At 36.9% G+C, this 18,663-nt stretch overlaps 1 long non-coding RNA gene across 1 annotated transcript; it reads right to left on the bottom strand.

The window, feature by feature from the left end:
* Positions 1–160: 160 nt before the first annotated feature.
* On the bottom strand, positions 161–12,079 carry LOC148178822 (uncharacterized). Its single transcript, XR_015769608.1, has 4 exons — positions 12,029–12,079; positions 10,684–10,887; positions 8,199–8,386; positions 161–444 (listed from the first exon to the last, which is right to left on the bottom strand). It is a non-coding gene; the product is annotated as an uncharacterized LOC148178822 (long non-coding RNA).
* Positions 12,080–18,663: the final 6,584 nt, after the last annotated feature.

Raw genomic sequence — 18,663 nt, forward strand, 5'->3', positions numbered from 1 at the left:
TAGATATGCCAATTTTCAAATTTATATCTTTGAAAATAAAGACGATTTTGGGTAGTTGTAGAATACTTTGATTTTATCGGAGATTTATTACACGTCTTATGCAATAATGAAAAATAGTAGGCAGAGGTTTGTTCCAATTAAAGCAAAACTTTTTTGTATTTTTTTTATTCCATCAAACACAATAATCAATAAACAACAATTGATTACAACTTATCAAGCACACGTTCGCAACAAAAACTCTCATTATTTGTTGGAACGGTTTTTTTCCAAAGTAATTTAAATTTAACCAAACTCTCCAGTTCGTTCTACAAATTCACTCTCCCACTTCTTATTCCTCCGGTGCTGTAAAAGCCCTCGTGAAATCCCAAGAGGCGTAATTAGTCGCAACATTTGGACCAACATCGGATGTGTACGGCAATTAAGTCGCTCGTGAGATTGTTTTACCTGAAAACATAAATCTCACTTAAAATTCAATTAAAAACAGCACACACACGAAATTATCCCGATTTCTCCCCGCCTTTCGATTTAATTTGAATATATTTTCAAAAGAAACTAGAAGTAATTCTATCAAAGTCGTAAAGTTTCAGTCTAGTCTTAAATTTCTAACAAGTTGATATTATCTTGTGGGTTCTTGCTGCAATTATAAATCATCACAAAACAGTAATTTTTAATTACGCCTAGTAATTACGGGCAAGGTGGTTATTAAATACAAATAAAAGGATATCGATTCTGATCGCGTTGTGTAAACTGGCAGGTTTTAATGCATTAAGTCAACAGGTGCAAGCAGACCCTTGCAGGTATCAAGGTGTCAAAAAATGCGATCTAATCTCCGCATTGTAATCTAATAAAAACCTATCTCATTCTCCTTTCACGAGATTATTTTCACATTAGAGAGCGAAAAAACATCCGACACGAACTGTCATTCGAGCAAATTACTCTGGTTAACACAAGCTCATTAATATTTATCGTAGATGAATTATTAATATTGTCGTAATTAGTCGCTTGTAATTTTGTAATTAGCGTGTAGACAATACGTTTTCGGCAGATTTAGGCCTGTAACGCTTGATGGTTTCGTTAGTTGCTTGACCAATCAACACAAGGGATTTTACGCTACGTAGAGAGCCCTAAACTGACCATAAATGTCGGAAAAGAATGAGAGAAATGTAGTAAGAGTAAGATGTTTATTTCAACTCGACCAAAATTATGGACTGATCGTAAAGGCATCAAAGAAACGCTGGTGTCTAATTTAATTAAGGAAAGTTTGGATTTTAATTAGTGGTCGTAAAACGGGTAAGTTAAGTGAGAGAAGAAAAGCGATCACAAGTGTATTTAATGATCTGAATTAAAATGAGTGAAAATAGCATAAAAAAGTGTCAGAAGATACTCAGATTTTATGACTTATGGTTGTTAAAATTCTGAGAATAATATAAATAGTCTTGTAATGAAAATCCCAAGCAGTCTTAAATTAACTGGTAAGAGATTATACAGAGTGTTTCAACATTTAAAACTTAGCAATCTTGCTTAAACTTATTATGAACATTAGTTTTTCTTAAAAATGAAAATTTTTGTCTCCTTTAAAAAGTTATACCGCTTTAATGTTGGTAACATTCAACTGATCCATTTAAGATTTTGTGAATGTAAGAATTGTTACAATCTTGCCAAATTAACTCTGACAAATTCCAATTTCTTTGTAAATTGTAAATTATTATCATTCTTTGTCATATTTTGTGACAATTTTGGAACACCCTGTAGCTTCTATTTCACTTTCACGATCGTATTGTTCTCATTATTTTTGAGAAGAAAAAAGTCTCCAAAAATTCTCTCTTCAAATTAAGAGAACTGTCCAAAAATAATTTAATATTTTTCCTAAAATTCTTTCGTTTTGGCTATTTTTTCACATAACATCTGGTAGAAAAACCAACTAATTAAGTCATCGGTAGTAAAATGATAAAATCATACTTTAAGCTCGTAAAAGATCAAATAAACACACATATTTAATTTAATTAAGAATCGTTGAACAACTCTAAATTTTAATTTGGAATCGTAAAACATAACGGAATTAGCCCAACAAAACTGAGCACATGTGTATTTATTACTGCTTTTTAGATCTCAAGATATGATACATGTTTAATGATAGTTTCATGTTTATAGCATGTGTAATGATGAAATTTGTACGAAATCGGCAAAATCTACTGATCCTGAAACGTGTCGAACTTCCCTGAACTCCGGCAACCGTTTTGCTTATAAAAAATTAATTAAAGCAATAAATTAAACTTTTTCCTTTCGTTGATCCGCGATAAATCGGAAACACAGCGAACGTCAGACCGCAAATGATATATTTTCCCGTTCTTATCTCGAATCTGCATATTATAAGTACAAACACCACGAATTCCAATAAAATACGAATCAGTAGCTCAGTGGACACCCGCCGTTAAGATACAAGATTTATAACACTAGTGCGTATTTTAAAATAGACTAATTGCCCGTTTATATCGTTAATCGTTTTAAATAATTATAATTGCATGTCGGTTATATATTAATTCCCCGATCTTGATAAATTTTCTGCCACCTGAACGTTGTATGGTGATTTATTATGGCTCGGCCTAATTCACATGCATTTGAATCCATAATGGCGCTTAATTATTTTCTCGACGAAATAAAGTTTTAATAAACATGTTCATTTGGACAAAGTCGGCCACGACATCGGATAGTTTCGTGTGGGTGGTTTTTTCTTGTTGGTTTGATAAGGAGAAAATGGAAGGGAACCACGGAATTGGGTGAAAGACCGGACTCATTTATTATTTTCGTGTAATTAAGAACTTATGGGCGTCGGAACGAGATAAAATTCATGGTCTTAATAATTATGATGGGTGATGGTATCGCGGGATTTACGCACGGTGGGCGCAAGAAAAATGGTCGTACATTAGATTAGAAGAAATGACAAAAGGAATGTGACACTGTCACTTTGACATGTGTCCAAATTTTCTAAATTCCAGTTATATAGCCTGTTTCTGATTTAGTCATGACCCCGAAAAGATTTCATGGTAATTCTACGGCTTCTATTTTCAACGTCCCTTCAAGTTTGATTAGTGAGCAAATTGTGGTCCCAGCTTACTTAACGTTCCACCTCAAGTACCTAAGATTGACTCAAAAGTGTAAGAACCACATCTACAAGACTGTTAAAGAACCAAAGTTTCTCCAAGTCAGCTGGAACTTCTACAGGTTTAAAGAACACATCCAACTTCCGAAAAATGTCTACGAAAGTTCAAAACTCAAGCTTAATTACACTGCTGAGTACTGTTTAGAAATCGATCAAGAGTTTGTGAAAATGGTAACGGAATCGCCTGTGGTGTTCGATCTGTGTGCCAGTGGTAACGACATGGACATCACTCTTAGTAGAGCAGAGATGGAGATGGGAGATATTTTAGAAGCTGCCAATAACAAGAAGAAAAAAACTGTTTTTTTCAGTAATGCTGCCATTGACATGAGTGAATATGTGGCAGGCATGGAAATCTTTTACAAATTTTCTTGTAACGCTGACCAGATGAAGAAATTATGCGAATGTGTGATAAACCGGAAAGTAGAATCACAAGAAATAGCAAAGACAGTTGAAAGATGTAGAGGGGACGGTTTGTCACAATCAGATGAAACAAAGTTGGACATAACAGTAGTCAAACTCTTCTTCATGGATGGCAGCCGACCTATGGTACAAGAATCAGTCCAGCAGGTGTACATAGAATACAGTTTCTTGGGTGAAGATGGGCTTGAAATTGAAGCTCCTTGGTCTTTGCGTAAAGGTACTTACAAGAACCCAACTTGCTTCCAGTGGACCAGAACTTTTAATTTTGATATTGAAACCAACTACCAGAAATGTAAGGCTTTGACGCAGCTTGTTCAAAGTAACGAAGTGGTGAAGTTCTTTGTCATAAGTGAGCCTCTGGAGAATTTTGATAATCCGTTTCAAATATGTGAATATGTGGGTTATGCTGAAGTGTGCTTGCGGGAAATTTTTAAGTGGGAAAAAGATGTGGATACGTATCAGTACGAGATTTTGGATTCTTGTAACACTCTTTTTGTCATTGGGTATCTTACTATTAGATTTGAAGGAATTGACGCAATGAGAAGAGCTCTTAGTTTTTTTATGACACCCAGTGATTTTCAATGTTTGTAGTTGTTAAACGTTACTGAAATTAAAATTAAAATTAAAATATTGTGTGTTCTAGTACTGTAACAAATATCTAGCAATGTGATAAATAATAATGATTAAAAATATCTAATTATTATTAGTGCGCTCTGGCAATTAAAAAAAACCTTTAAAAATTGTTTAGATAGGTACATATAAAAGTAGATCACGACAACATTAAATTATTTCTTAAAATACTTCTGTAGGTATTCAACTTGTATCTTGTACCTTATAATGATTCTTTCACAAGCGTTATTACGTTAGGTAGGTTTGATTATTATTAACATTGAATATTTTTATTTCACCAGTAATTTTTTATAAACTATCATCTTAATTATTCTCCTGAAAGAACTTTCTTTTTAGTGATTTGCGGCGTACCATTTCGTCCTTACTCTTTTAAAATGCATTTCAAGCAATCACCTAAAAACATTTTAATCCCCTGAAAGATCCTTCAATTTCCGGTTCGTGCTCCGTTTTCTTTCATTTCATGAAATAGGTACTGTAAAACTGCAATAATCGCGAGAACCGCTAAACACGCCAACGCCACAACCATCCCGTCCCCGTTTGCGTGCGTCCGTTGTCACTTCCGTTTCTGCTGCATTAAGCACCGTTCACACAGTTTCGCGTCCCGACGCATCTGTTTGTGTACACTGCAAGAAATCATTAAGTTATGAAACATTAGAGCGCCATCACAATCCCGATATGAGCCAATCACGAGAACAGCATGACGTGGGAATCGCAGCAGTCCGTGACAGCGCCAGCAGCGCCCCCTCTAATGAGCTCCCCGGGGGAGCCTGAGCCATGAAATATTCACCGCGTCCACCATTATCCTCCACTTTACCTAGCCCTCTTGATGGATTTGTTTTAAGGAAGAGTCGCCGCCCCCGCACCCCTGAACAACGACATGTGTTGTGTGAATAATTGAAGTTCAAGGGGGGAGAAAGGGGGACAAGGATTCTGATAAATGCGTGGCGTGCGTCATGAAATATAAAATAAGATATAACCAAAAATGGATGACATATCTAATAAGTCTAAATTATAGAGTAATACTTCGACGAATCCAGTCACGCATCTTTATTGTTATTGATATTTCGTATTATTTCGGTTCTAATTTAATAATTTAATAACAATAGTATCGTCACGCAATTGAAAGTGAAAAAATGTCCGTTGGGTGTTTTTTTTTTCAAAGCGACACCAGGTGGCGCGAGATAAACGGTTTACAAATTACACGATGGCTCTTATTAAGCGCCAAAATGATGTAATTTTCGTTACTAATTTGGGGAAATTAATTAGCAATTTACAAGCGTTGTTTTGACAGGTACAGATCGAGGCGACTGATAAATTCAAACAATTTAAACCCCGTGTAAAACACACGTTAACGTTGTTCGGTTAATTTTCGAACGACAACCCCTTAGGCTCGGGGCTCACTAGACGATGCGCGGATTAATTAGCGATGACGGCTCAGATAAAAATAATTGGGGAAAGGTAGATGCAATACCAATGGGAGGGGAAGTTGCAAAATTAGTTTGAGACGACTTAATTTAAGTAAAGACTTCATTAGCGTGCTATAATTAAGCTATAGCCAAAAAGTTACATGTCAAAGAACTGATTCTATCTAAAGTTGACCAATCTTTTATTCATATAAATTTTACAAAATTATTTATAACAGGTCGGTATGGGGCTAGTGAAAGAAAACCAGAATTTTATATTTCTTATAAATTATAAAAAAAATTTGGCCCTGTGCCCTTGTCATTTGCGTTGCTAAATTTAAGCAAAAAATTAAAAATAAAAGGTTTTGCCTTGATGTAAATTAGCTCAAATGAAACCTAGTCAACCCCAGTAAAACATTAGTTTTTGCAAAGATCTTATTAGATTCGAATTCTAGTTCTAGTTTTAATTTTACCGAAAATAGAGAAGACTTAAAAATTCACACTTTTGGTTTAAAATTACAAAAATTGTTTTCTATTAAAAAACCTGTGAGCGAGCTAGACCTTGAAATAATTTTTTTGTTTTGGCGTTTTCACTGTGTTAGATAAAAAAATTGTGTTGTCTTCCTTGTACTTTTTGGTTTACTGTGTCCCATAAATATCTTTCAGCTTCCGCAATGAATAATCATGGACAAAATCGTTCTCTAATGCTCCCAACGTCTCAAGTATCGCTCCCACCTTTCCTGGGAAACATAATCATTACTTAGTCTCCGCATTTGTGATTACCATATTTGTATATTTATCTTTCTAATCGCGTTCATTTGTGTCGACATATCGACATTGCATTTATTCATCCCGATTTTTCTGTTACGATTTGAAATGTAACTGTAATTAATAACCCGCGATAAAGTCTCCATTATCATTAACATTAAATTAACCGCGAAGGGGAAAGTCGCATTCAATTCATAATGAGATCGTTGATCATTTTTTGGCGGCGAGATTTCCTTGTTTGAAATTAAATCAGGGATAATTAAATTGGAAGAATCTGGAAATAAATGATCCGGGAGGGTTTAAGATAATCCGATTAGTCCGACTTTCTTAATTACAAAGAATTGACTGTTAGATTCAGAAATTACAGCATCGGTAATTAAACACCTTTATGTACGACGATTTGAAATTTCTTAACGAGGGCGGATAAAAAACGAGAATTTGCAAAGCGACTTGTTATGCATGTCGACGTTTTTAACAATCATTATGTTCTGATATATTTTCGTGTGGACCAGATGGAAGGATGACGATGAAAAGGGTGATTTAAATGTGACAATGAACGGAGCGACTGGTCTCTTTAACAACTTCGCGATTCCAATTTATCATAAAATTACTTATCAGCGTAGGTATATTCAATTTTCTAAGAAACGCTTGTCATAATTGGCGTGCTTTACAAATTTACGGAATGGTGCTTTCGTATTATGGAGAAAAATATGCGGGGTGGACGCTGAAACGAGCCTAATGGTGTAATTAATTTTCGTCGCGAAACACATGCACTCCAATTGGCATGGCCCAAAGTTCTAAAAAATTCATACTAGCAAGTGCTGCTACGGTAGTACCTTTTGAACTGTTTAACACTAATAACAGCCCTACTTCCCCAATTGATTGCTCCAAGTCAATAATTTTCGTCTTTCTTCTCCACCGCATGCAACACACTAATTAGCACTTCTACCTCTTTTATTACCGACGTCAATAAGCACCCATTCTTGCATTCATGGCAATTGAACTTTTTCCTTGTCATTGCCTCGAAATCACCTAATTGTCTTGTTAACTCTTGTATTTTCTTTTCATTATTTTCCTTTCTGTGCAAAGAAGAGTGTCGGAGACGGAAAAGGGGCGAAACCCCGACACCGGGAGATTACGTCGGAATTACATCAAAACATTAACGGCTAATCACGACGGATTATAAGCGACCGTCTTGATTAAACGCGAATTTCCGAGGCGATTCGAGGGGTTCACATCGAGTAGATGGAAATTTGAAAGCGGTTTTTTGTCTTTGCTGACGCATCAGGAAAGAAAAATGTCAGCAGACATGTGGCGATGATGGAGAGATAGAAGAAGGTTACTGCAAATGTCAGTGTTTTGATGCGGCATTTCTTTGACCTTAGTTGGAATTGCGGTGTTTGTGGATGGGAAAAGAATTTATGCGGTGACACATTTAAAATGAAATATCATTTCATAACATGTGGTTCGTAATTTAAAAATTTACTTGTCGTGAATGCATCAATGATCACATTGAAACCACTGAAATTTAATTTTGTCAAAATTAAACCAAATAATAATGGCGTATTAAGCTCACTCTTTTTATGTCATTATAAATATCAGTTTAACGATTTTAAAAAAATGCATTGCGGATACCTAATTGAAAAATATTTTATTCTAGTAAAACACAAATTTCCAATTTATTTTTGGTCTCTCTTTATTGTTAGTTTTGGTGGCTTTTCAGTTCCCTCCGAAATAAAATTCCTGGTGGAATCTTGCCGCCTCCCTGCCCCCGAAATCCTCCATCAGGCGCGAAGCGGCAGCTTCAATCTGATTACCGAAATGATATTTCGGTGCGTTCCTGCCAGTCCCGGCTGAATATCAGGAATGGGGCTTAGGTTGAAATCTCGTTTGGAATAGGGAGAGTTATCGATCAGCCCCCGATGTAAGACGCCTGCAGTCATAGATGGAATAGCAATAAGTGGGTGGGAGGCCCCCTGCCGTTACCCCTCCCCGTCTCGGCCGCCTGCAAAACGAATTAGGGATCAGACGAACAAAAACAGGGGAGTCAAAATATAAAAATAACGCCGCCATTTCTACAACAATGTGGTCGCCGGATATTACATGCGACCTGACACTTTTATTAAAAGCGGTACGGATTTCGTTTTTTAGTTATAAATTTAGATACTTGGGGGTGCAGTTATGTTCGTTAAAACATTTTATTTATATCTGCTTCATTACATTACTTTATAAGAATACTATTTTTTTATTAAAGAAAATGGACGGTTTAAGGGTATACTTAGAACCTGTTGTCTCCAAGAAACCCGACTCCCTCTTATAATTAAATATCAGCAGGAGTGCGCTGACGTGTCCTATTGAAGCTCCTGCAACAATTCCATCGATTCCTCAAAAATCCGATAAGTCGCGCTCATTAATAAAACAGCTCGCGGCACAGGATTAATAACCGAAAACTCCTGTTCCGCAGCTCGGATAACTCGCAAAATGTTATTATAATGGCCCAAACATATTTTACCCAAGGGCTGTCTCATTATAGAGTGCATTTTGTGCGTCTTAAATCGGAATGTTTCTTAATTGTGGCTGCCTTTATTCAAAGCGTGAGATGTTATCAAGATAGGAATAAAAAAATTATTAATCAACGGACGATAAAAGCGGCTTTAGTGGAAGATTATTCAAATGGTCGCGATAACTTAACGCTACGTTATGAGGGGAATTTGACGAAAATGCCGTAAAAACCGCGTCCGATTTGATTTAGGGATGTTAGAAATATGCTAATCGAGAAGTCGAGAAACTAAAACGTGGCGGTTATAAATTAAAATAATCGGCCGCTATTCAAATTGTTTCGGAATTAATGGGCATGAAAGCTTGAATTCAAGGTAGTTTACAGAAAAAAATGCTCGAAAATGATAAAGTGCATCGGGGAATGGTCGAAATGTGAATTATTTTTGATTAAAGTGAGGATTTATAACACGGAATTAAAGCATTTTATAGCGGCAATATATTAAAGATTAGAAAACCGGAGTAAAAAATTATTTACATTTTGTAAAATCTTCCAGTTTTAATATTGGAAACTTGACACTCTGGTGATATGGCAACATTTTATTGTCTTGGAAACTCCTTTTAAGAAAAAAAACAATTAAATCCTTCTTGCTTGTCGATTCCTCCTCCATTATAACGACCCTGATATTAGATATTTTCCTGCTCTGATTTGATATTCGAAACCTTTTTTTAATTATTTATTTATTTTCCGCTCGCTAGCGAAAAGGTATTTGGCGTAATATCACAATATTGCATCCGGTCCTGAGGGCCCTTATCTCCCTCCGACGTATTTGTGGATTTTAAATTTGTGTGTGTTCGCTTTAGTCCTGACTTTCGCCGTCTTCGCTGCCGCCTCCGTGCGGTTTCCCCGCATGTTTTCGTCTTGATTAAAGAAGACAAGAAGCCCGAATTACTATATCATTCTCCGTTTTTCATCTTTTCCTCCTGTTTTGACGTGTTGATGAAGTCGGCCGGAATAAGGTTTCAAAAGCACCAACGGCTAAACTTAAACGTGATGCATTATGCTAGTGACAGCATGAAAAATAGTCGCATTTTAAACGGGGGCTGCCTTTCGGATGTTGCGGCTGTGGAGACTCGCTGACGAGATAATCAGGATTGATGGTTCCTTGAGACGCACGCCACTGACGATTAGAGGGATAATAGGGAGACGCCGCAATGTAATTAAAGGCAATAGTTGAGAAAAGAATTAATAGAGAAATTAAAAAAAAAAACGAAAAGTTTAACCACACGCGAATGGTACATTTGTGACAGTTAAAAAAAGCGATAAGAATTTTGTTTATGCATAACGGAGGAGTGAAAATAAGAGGGCCGAAAATCAATTCTTTCATTATTCAGCGGTGACGACTCCTTCATTTCTTTTAAAGTCCATCACGAATATGAAACTTTAATTAAAATGCAGCTAACCGCAACAACGGAACCTTTATAGCATGTTCTTAAGACCTCTGCGCCTCATTGCTTGACCCAACAGCTCGAGCCATTTATTTGCTTTGATTTATTTGGTTTTACTGCACATTCTTATATCGTCAACAAAAATTCAAAAATTTGCACTTCATGCTGACACATTTTCATAAAATTATTTACAATAAAAATATGTTATTTAATTAGAAAAGAAAACTGCTTTTATAACATTAGTAAATCTGCCTCAAAATTAATTTTAATATTTAATTTGAAGTTGTCCAACAAATAAAATTGTTAATTACTTATGTCCTCACAATGTACATAGCTCGAAGCTTTCGTCATATTTACCTTATTCTACTTTGGTGTGTCCTTTGTCATTTGTGGGTCGCCATTTTCGCGCCCTCAGCTAGGGGTCACGCATGGGGCGGCTTCCACCCTTACAATTCGAGGGTGTGCTAGCGCATGCGCTCCGTCGCGACGCCGTCGTCACATCACATCAAGTCGAAATGGCCGTTAAGAGTGTCTCTCATTTCCATTCCCTTCATTATTTAACTGTTTTACAGGTAAAACGTTGTGTGTAAATTCGTAATGAAAGTAATTCAAGCGAATGAATATTTCACGGACGAGGGAGATGCCACTGAGTGATTAATTATGGAAATAAACCGGACCTGGTCCTTCTGATATTTATCTTTAATTAATGTCGCCAAAGCAAAATATTTCGGTTAATTCATTTAAATAAATTACGACGGGTGAGGCGCTTTGTCGAACCAAGAGGGTAGCAAAAGAGACGATTCTGTAATTTCGACGGAAGCCGGGGGCGGAATTTTTCCAAAGCTCGTTATGGAATCTCCCCTTCGACAAACTTTAATATCGCGTTTAGTGATTTATCAATGCTGGAAATCGCCATGTATGACGGTGGCGGCGTGGGGACGGACAAAGAAAGCGAAGCTTTACTAAAGAATAGGTGCGGTGCAAGGGAGGTGGGCCATGAACGAAATCAAAAAATAAGCAAGCACCGGTGGAAAAGGATAAAGTTCATACAAAGACATTCGAAGGAACCAGATAATTGCAGAATAAATTAATCTTTTAATTTTCTCTTTTGGTTTCAAAAGTTTTTTAAAATTAAGAAATTGTTTAAATTTGTTAGAAATCGAATTTAATTTTTGTTTCAACTTCCAAAATCTATAATAAAAAAATCAAATCTTGTTTTTTCAGTGATTTATTTCATTTTGAAATTCATATCTGATTATTACCCACATTCATAGCTACATTATTTTATAGTAGAAAAACCACACAACCAATTAAAAATATCAAGTTGTAATCGCCAACAAAACGTTTCACTTACTAAACTCGGACAGTGATAGATGAGACTCAACTTAATATTATTTGTTATAATATTTTTATTATTCAAATTAAATGTAAGCACCATGTGATCCATCAAGATTAATGTCTATGTTATAATACTTGTTAGACTCTTTGTGTTAATAAGTTTTATCTAAAACAAAATATATTTTTTAGTATTTGTATCATTTAAATAGTATCTTTCCCGAGATCTATCCGTTAGAATTAATGACGCCTTTATGACAAATATGTTCATAGAGTTAATTGCAGTCCATGACAACAAAATGACGTATGTAACGCCTCCGTATCTTGCAACAAAAATAGCAACATTTTTCGCCGTCATATTAATTACATAAATAACCGCTTCTTCCGCCACTCCACCATTAAAACAAAGAAATTTAACGCCGCGTCCCTACCTCCGCGAAACTATCCCCACTTTATTTACACACATTTTTCGAAATTTTTTGGCACTCCCGAAGATGACCAGATGATGTCCGCGTCGTAACTGATGTAGAGTTGTGGTACCACGAAACTGGTACCCAGCAAAGCTTTTTGTGTGCTTTTTTGTCGCGCCGGTTTTGTTCTTGGACCCTTGGGCGCGCATTAATACGATCTGCATATGTGCGTATCCTGTGGCGCAAGACATTTCAACATTTGCATACGCGCTGTCTAATTTATGCTGGAGCACACCCTTTCTTTTACTAGCTCGTTCATCAGGATTTGGGACCTAGATCAAACCGGAAACCGAACACTGCCTCATTTGCTTATTTAACTAACCGTTTTGTTACTTTGGGAACTGATGGAGTGGCGTGGAATGAATGGAGCTGTGAGTGCAACTGTTGGGATATGGCTAAAGGTTTTAAGCAGTTCAGCCAAAAAGGATATTTTACGACTAATTGAAATTTGGAACGAATTTTACTTTACTTTGAGGTTTGAGAAAAAACATTCTTTGTATAAAGCAGTTATCTTTTATCACAAAAAGTCTGTATAACACCACCACAAAACGTATCAATCTAGCCACATCGACGTCTATAAATCTAATTACCACCACATCGCCACCGACACTGCCACTAGACTACATCACCCATCCTTCCCAAAAGCCCGAAAAAAAAAACACGCCATTCTCATGTCTCCCATTTCCACTCATTACAATCGGTGACGGGCCCGGTGCACTAATTTATTTCCCCCCCAGTAACAAAAGTTCCCATCAGCAGTAACAAAAAAGAATACATTTGTTTTGCATATTCCATAGTTTCAGGGGTCGTTGCAAAAAAAGAACAAAACAGTCCAATGCAGGTACGTCAAACCGGCATCAACGTCGTATGCAGATTCCATTAGACACGTAATTGATACTTGTCCATATGCAAATAGACGTAACCGATCTGGCTTTTAATGGAAAGTTTAAGTTGGAGCGTCGCGGCGCCGACGACGCCGAATTAGCGGAGGATTAGCGAACAATGGCGACCCTCGGCGGAATTATTGTCTCAGTAATCTGAAGATAATGAGGAAGACACTTTGTGCAGTAATTGCAAGAAAGAGGGAAAACGGGGATCAACAAGTGGTCGGGGAGGGAATTGCCGACAAAAAGGGTAAAATTGCGTTAATTTATGTTCAAATTTAACCAAGAAATTAGGGGTTTATTATACCGGGATTTTTGATGACTTTCCAACAACACTAAAACACTGCTCGTTTTTTTTCTTTTTAACTAAACTTGCCATCGAATTTCGAATGGAATCAATTAATCAACATTCATAATTAGAGAGTAAGAGGTATTAATGAATACATTAGCATATAATGAGACTATTTTGCCCTCACAACAATCGGTCCGACCCTCGAAATCAGGTGGTAACAGGTTGCTTTAGAAAAGGTGTTACCAATAGATCGATTATGTATTTAGATTATTGACAGGCGGAAAAGCTATATCTTTTGTCGGAACTACCTGCGCTCTCATGGGGTCGAAAATAATAATAGCTCTTTCAGGCACTCTAGAATGCGGAATAAGAAAAAATCAAAAGAGCTTAAACAGGCGTTAATAATGTTAGAAAATCGATAGATTTATCAAAGACGTGTTAATAACATTTTCTCTTTTCAGAACGGAAAGAAATTGTTCGATATGCTCAAGCCATCAATTTTAGTTCGTTGTGCCTATTTTTTGTCCCGACAAGTATTTATTTGTCATGATCCAAATTGGTGCCCTTCGAGCGCAAAATTTTAATTTGTGTAATTTGATTGTAAAACCTTAACTTCTTTAAAAGTCGCAAAGTTATTATTTCGGAGACATGAAAGTTGTAAGTGAGTTTGGAAAGAGCGACAAGGAGACAGTATCAACTTCGGTTGTCTGTAATTGCTATCAATTAAAAAATTGTAATTGTACTCAGTAAACGGGTAATGACGGGGCTCTGTAAGCCATATGATACGTTGTATTGCTCAGTACTGGTTGAAATGTTAATTATAGTATATTGCACGGCGTCATCAGGACAACGGACCAACAAGGACCTCCTCTATTCGCCTCATTATTCGACAACTTCTAATAATGGCAATTTAATGACAGTGAAACCAAAAACGACAGATTTGGAGAGGGAAAATCACCAAAAACCGTCTTTATTAACAAAAAGCCCTTCTACTTTATTTATAAACCCTTCACGTGTGTTCCATTTCCAACAACCGGAAACAACCATCATAATTCAACACAATCAGCAAAACCCTTGACTCATTACCAAACGCAACAATTTTATTTATGTTAACCTTATCAGACTTTATGAAATTTTCTACATTGATCGTATCTCGTCTTGTTCGTACGTTCTTACCTTAATTAATTGTAGGCTATTTGTTAACTTAATCTCCGAATCTCGAGAAAAGGAGGACCTGACGCGGAGTCGCAATTGCTGGCGTCGATGGATGGTAATGGGTGTATATATATAAAAGCGGCGGTAATTATACCATCGTCCTCCGAAGGCGACTCGAGAAAAATTCTAATGGTGAAATACGACCTTGTGCAATACCTGGCTCCAATTTATTGCGCATTATCAAGCTCTTTGAAAAATCCAGCTGGTATTACATGTCACCTTTAATCAGCATAAATAAGCGAGTATCCGAGGAATGCGTTTACAGTAAGAAACATTTATCGCTGGTGGCGACCCCGGGACGATATTTCTGAGGTTCTGATGCGGTGAGGAGGTTGCTGGAATGTGATGGAATATTTACGCGATTTGCAGAAAAAATATGCGCCGGTTTCGACGAACAACTGGCTCAAATAACTCCACCACTGGGAAATGTAAAATAGCAAACGAAGAAAAATTTTCTGAATGTCGATGGGTCGTCGATAAAAAGGCACAAATCCTTCATTACAATGCTAAATTTTTCAACTATTTGACTGGTTTTCAAATAACAAACAAATAAAGAAATCTGAACATATCCGTGAATGAATGAATTATCGCACTTTCGCATTCATTGGCGGCGTGTGGCGGCGCGCATTTTCGGATGTAAGCGATACGTAGAATTTCCGGTCCAATTACCATCGTCTTCTCACGGTTAGTAAATGGGCTTTCTGTGCCGCGGCATAATAAGAACAGCGCCCATCTCCCTTATAATGATATGCAAGGGCATGCATACATTAACAGGAAGACAGTAGGTGAACCCCTTTATGAAATAAAAAATTCTAAATGGGTTTTTTTCTTAAGCAAATAGCTTCCACTGCTGTTTGTTCCCATGGTAGATGTTGGCGCTCTCATTATAACAAAAGGGATGATGGTTGGACCAGTTTTTGTGCGGACATGTGCTCATTAGAATACTGGGGGCGCGACACAGCCGTCGACGATGGACCTCGAACGGTTGACATCGCGACAAAAAACGGTTGGAATTCTGAACAAAAGTTGATAAATTTATAGCGTAAAAAGACCACAAAGGTTTTAAAAACCGTTCATTTTAGGAACATGTGGTGTCCATGCCGGTCTATTTTTTAATCCTTCTAATACCTTTCTGTCCATTATATCGCTAGGACAAAATTCCAGTTATAAAAGTAAAATATAGTAATTTTAAGGCATTTGTTCAGTTTCACTTTTTCTTCATCAAAATCATTAAAAAAAAAGCTTTTGTGCGCCGCCGTCATTTTTCATAGCATTTGTGATACAAAATCCCTTGCAATAAAAAAAAATTTAAAGTCTGTGGAGTCAAACGTGACCTTTAGAATTATTGGTTTTATTTTGCTAGTTAGTATCACTGCATAAATGTCAATTGTGTGCCTTTGTGGAAGCCAATGATCTTCGAAAATAATGAAGGTAAACTGATTAAGTATAGTAACAGCAAAAATTTGCATAATCACGAAATTCTGACATTGACATGCGGCGCTACCAACCTACCTACTTCTCAAAAGATAAAATTCTCAAAACGAATGAATGACGTTTCAAATGCAAACTAGAAGTTAAAATAAATAACTATTAATTGTCGACGCGCAAAAGTTTGTGTTTAACACACTTGGAAAATTGCTTTGGAAATGCTCCAATTTCAACAATTTCGTCGCATTTTCAAATAGACTTTTCCAGTCTAGAAAAACAAATGACCATTGTAATCCACAATGTCATCTTTAATCTTCATTGAAAATACAGTTCTAGGTATCTATTTTTTTAAGACAAGCCACCTGGAACTGTAAGCTGTTATTATTTTACGCGTGTGTTTATCAGCTTCTTTTCTCTAATTCCACTTTTGTCTCTACTTCCCCTTCCATTTTAATCACTTCCCGACAACACACTCCTCGCCTTAATGATTCATAATTCTGCTCCTTTTGCTTATTACACAGGAGTGGTCCTGATAAATGGACCGCGATATCAAAATGTAATTGCCACGTTCTCGTAATTAAATTATCGGCTTTTCTGCAAAAAAACGAAGCGAAGAAATAGCATGCATGAGCCCCCGAGTGCACTCAACCTCCGCATTAAAATAATCGTAAACATCCATTTACAAGACACACACACCTGCATTTTGAGAGGCGAGGGTTTCATGCCATAAATTAGAGTCCAGCAGAACCATATGGTATCTGCACAAATTGAGAGCTCGATGCTGCACCACCTACCATTAATGAAACTGGATTGCGATGAAGGTAGCCAGGTATGTACGAGATGCTAATCGCGATGAAGAGGGGGACAAGTTTGCACAGAGCTAGGAGTCCGAAAACCAGAGTCATAAAAGTTTAGGGGTCGTAGTGACAAAACTTATTTCCGTAACCCTTTAGGGAAGGGTGCGTCCGCGAATGGGACAACAATAACACTCCCTTTCCATTCTTTGTTACAAAAACACGGTTAAACAACACTGGGTCAAGAGTGACTCCCTGGGGAACTCTATCATTACTTCTTCCTTCGGGCAACGTTGATTACGTTTCCTCTCTCTACAGATCGCCGCGATAAGACCAACATTTCCTCCCGGCATAGAAGTTTTCCGCCCCAAATGACCAGTTTTCGACACTAAAAGCATTTGCTTAATGACAGTGTGGTGGTAGAGTATCAGGTGTCGCCGGTGTCATTTGATTAGTTCAATTCGAAACTATATATAAATTTATTATGTCGAAAATGAGATGGTCGGCTAATGATTCAATGTCGTGTCTTGGACGAATTCGACTCAGGTGTTCAATCATTCCTAATTGCCACCTTATTTCTTATCTAGTTTGTTGAAAAATACGGAATATTTCACGACACAAAGGATGATTAACGAGGACGAGCCGAAGGAACAGGTGTGTGCAATATTCGGGCAGGTCTTCGCTCAGTAGTTTCCTGTATCAATTTTTAAAACCACAAATTAACTCGATGGACATTTAATAACACGCCACCGGACGAAAATTAATAGGCACGCAACGGACGCCACTGGAAGGGTGAAATGTCAACTTTAATTCCCCATATTAGCTGGAGCTTCTAGAGCATGAAAACCAAACGTATCTAAACGTATTTAAATGCTCCAAATGTAAACCTAAGAAATTAAAAAAAATAAAAAACCCTATTAATTCAGGAATTTTGGATAATATGAAACCTGATATAACTAGATATACATAAAAAACGGAAGATGTATTAAATCTAAAAATATGTTGGTGTAAAGTCTTCTTTTCGGGCCGAATTTTCAGCTTTCCCAACTTTCACAGCCCGCGCTTTTGCTCCCCCAACCGCTCAAACCTCGCTTCCCTCTTTTCCTGCAGACAACCGCCACCTATCTGGAAAAGTGTCAACCTGCCGCCCCCACCCTCAATCGATTCTCCGCCATTTGTATGCGTGTGTGAGTGTGTGCGCCGCGTCACATCGCGTCCCGATGTCATCATGATGGCGCCGAGACGCCGCAACCCAAGAAAAGAAGTTAAAACTCGCCATAAAACTCAACGATGACTATGTAAATCCTCGAAACAATAAAGAAAGCATTTTTACCGAAACGTCACTGATCATTAACCATATGCGGGGCAACTATTCATTAGGAAACGACAGAATAAGTCCTCATTGAATACACAGCTGTGATGTGTACTTTTTTTAAGCAGGAAAAAAAAGCTCTTAAACATGTGGGAAATGTCAGTAGGGTTGAAATGTGCGGGAATTGTCGATTTATATAGGTAAATCTAGGTTTTAATTTACGGGGTAATTAAATCGGTAATTAGAGGGAAAAATCCGCGGATATTGATTTAATTCATAATGTGTATGCCGACAGATTTCCGCCGATGGAAATTTATGCGTGAAACTCGTTTACGCTGTGTTTTGCGTTGGAAATTAATTCTGTAATACTAAACCCGACTTCGTATTTATTAGGGCAAAAAATGTTACATTTGTGGGGAAAAAACACAATTAAACTTCCATTCAATAATATTGAAATTGTAACAAAAAAACTACTCTTGTTTTAATAAATTATGGCGTTGCAACATAATTCGATAAATTATTCCAGTGGTCATGAAACGGAATCACAATGATAAAAATGAATAGAATTAAAGCAACGGCAGTTATAAATTGAAATTGTGGACAATAA

The sequence above is a fragment of the Gnatocerus cornutus genome, chromosome 2, assembly GCF_029298725.1.
Source record: "Gnatocerus cornutus isolate USDA-ARS CGAHR chromosome 2, icGnaCorn1.1, whole genome shotgun sequence".
NCBI classification, from domain to species: domain Eukaryota; kingdom Metazoa; phylum Arthropoda; class Insecta; order Coleoptera; family Tenebrionidae; genus Gnatocerus; species Gnatocerus cornutus.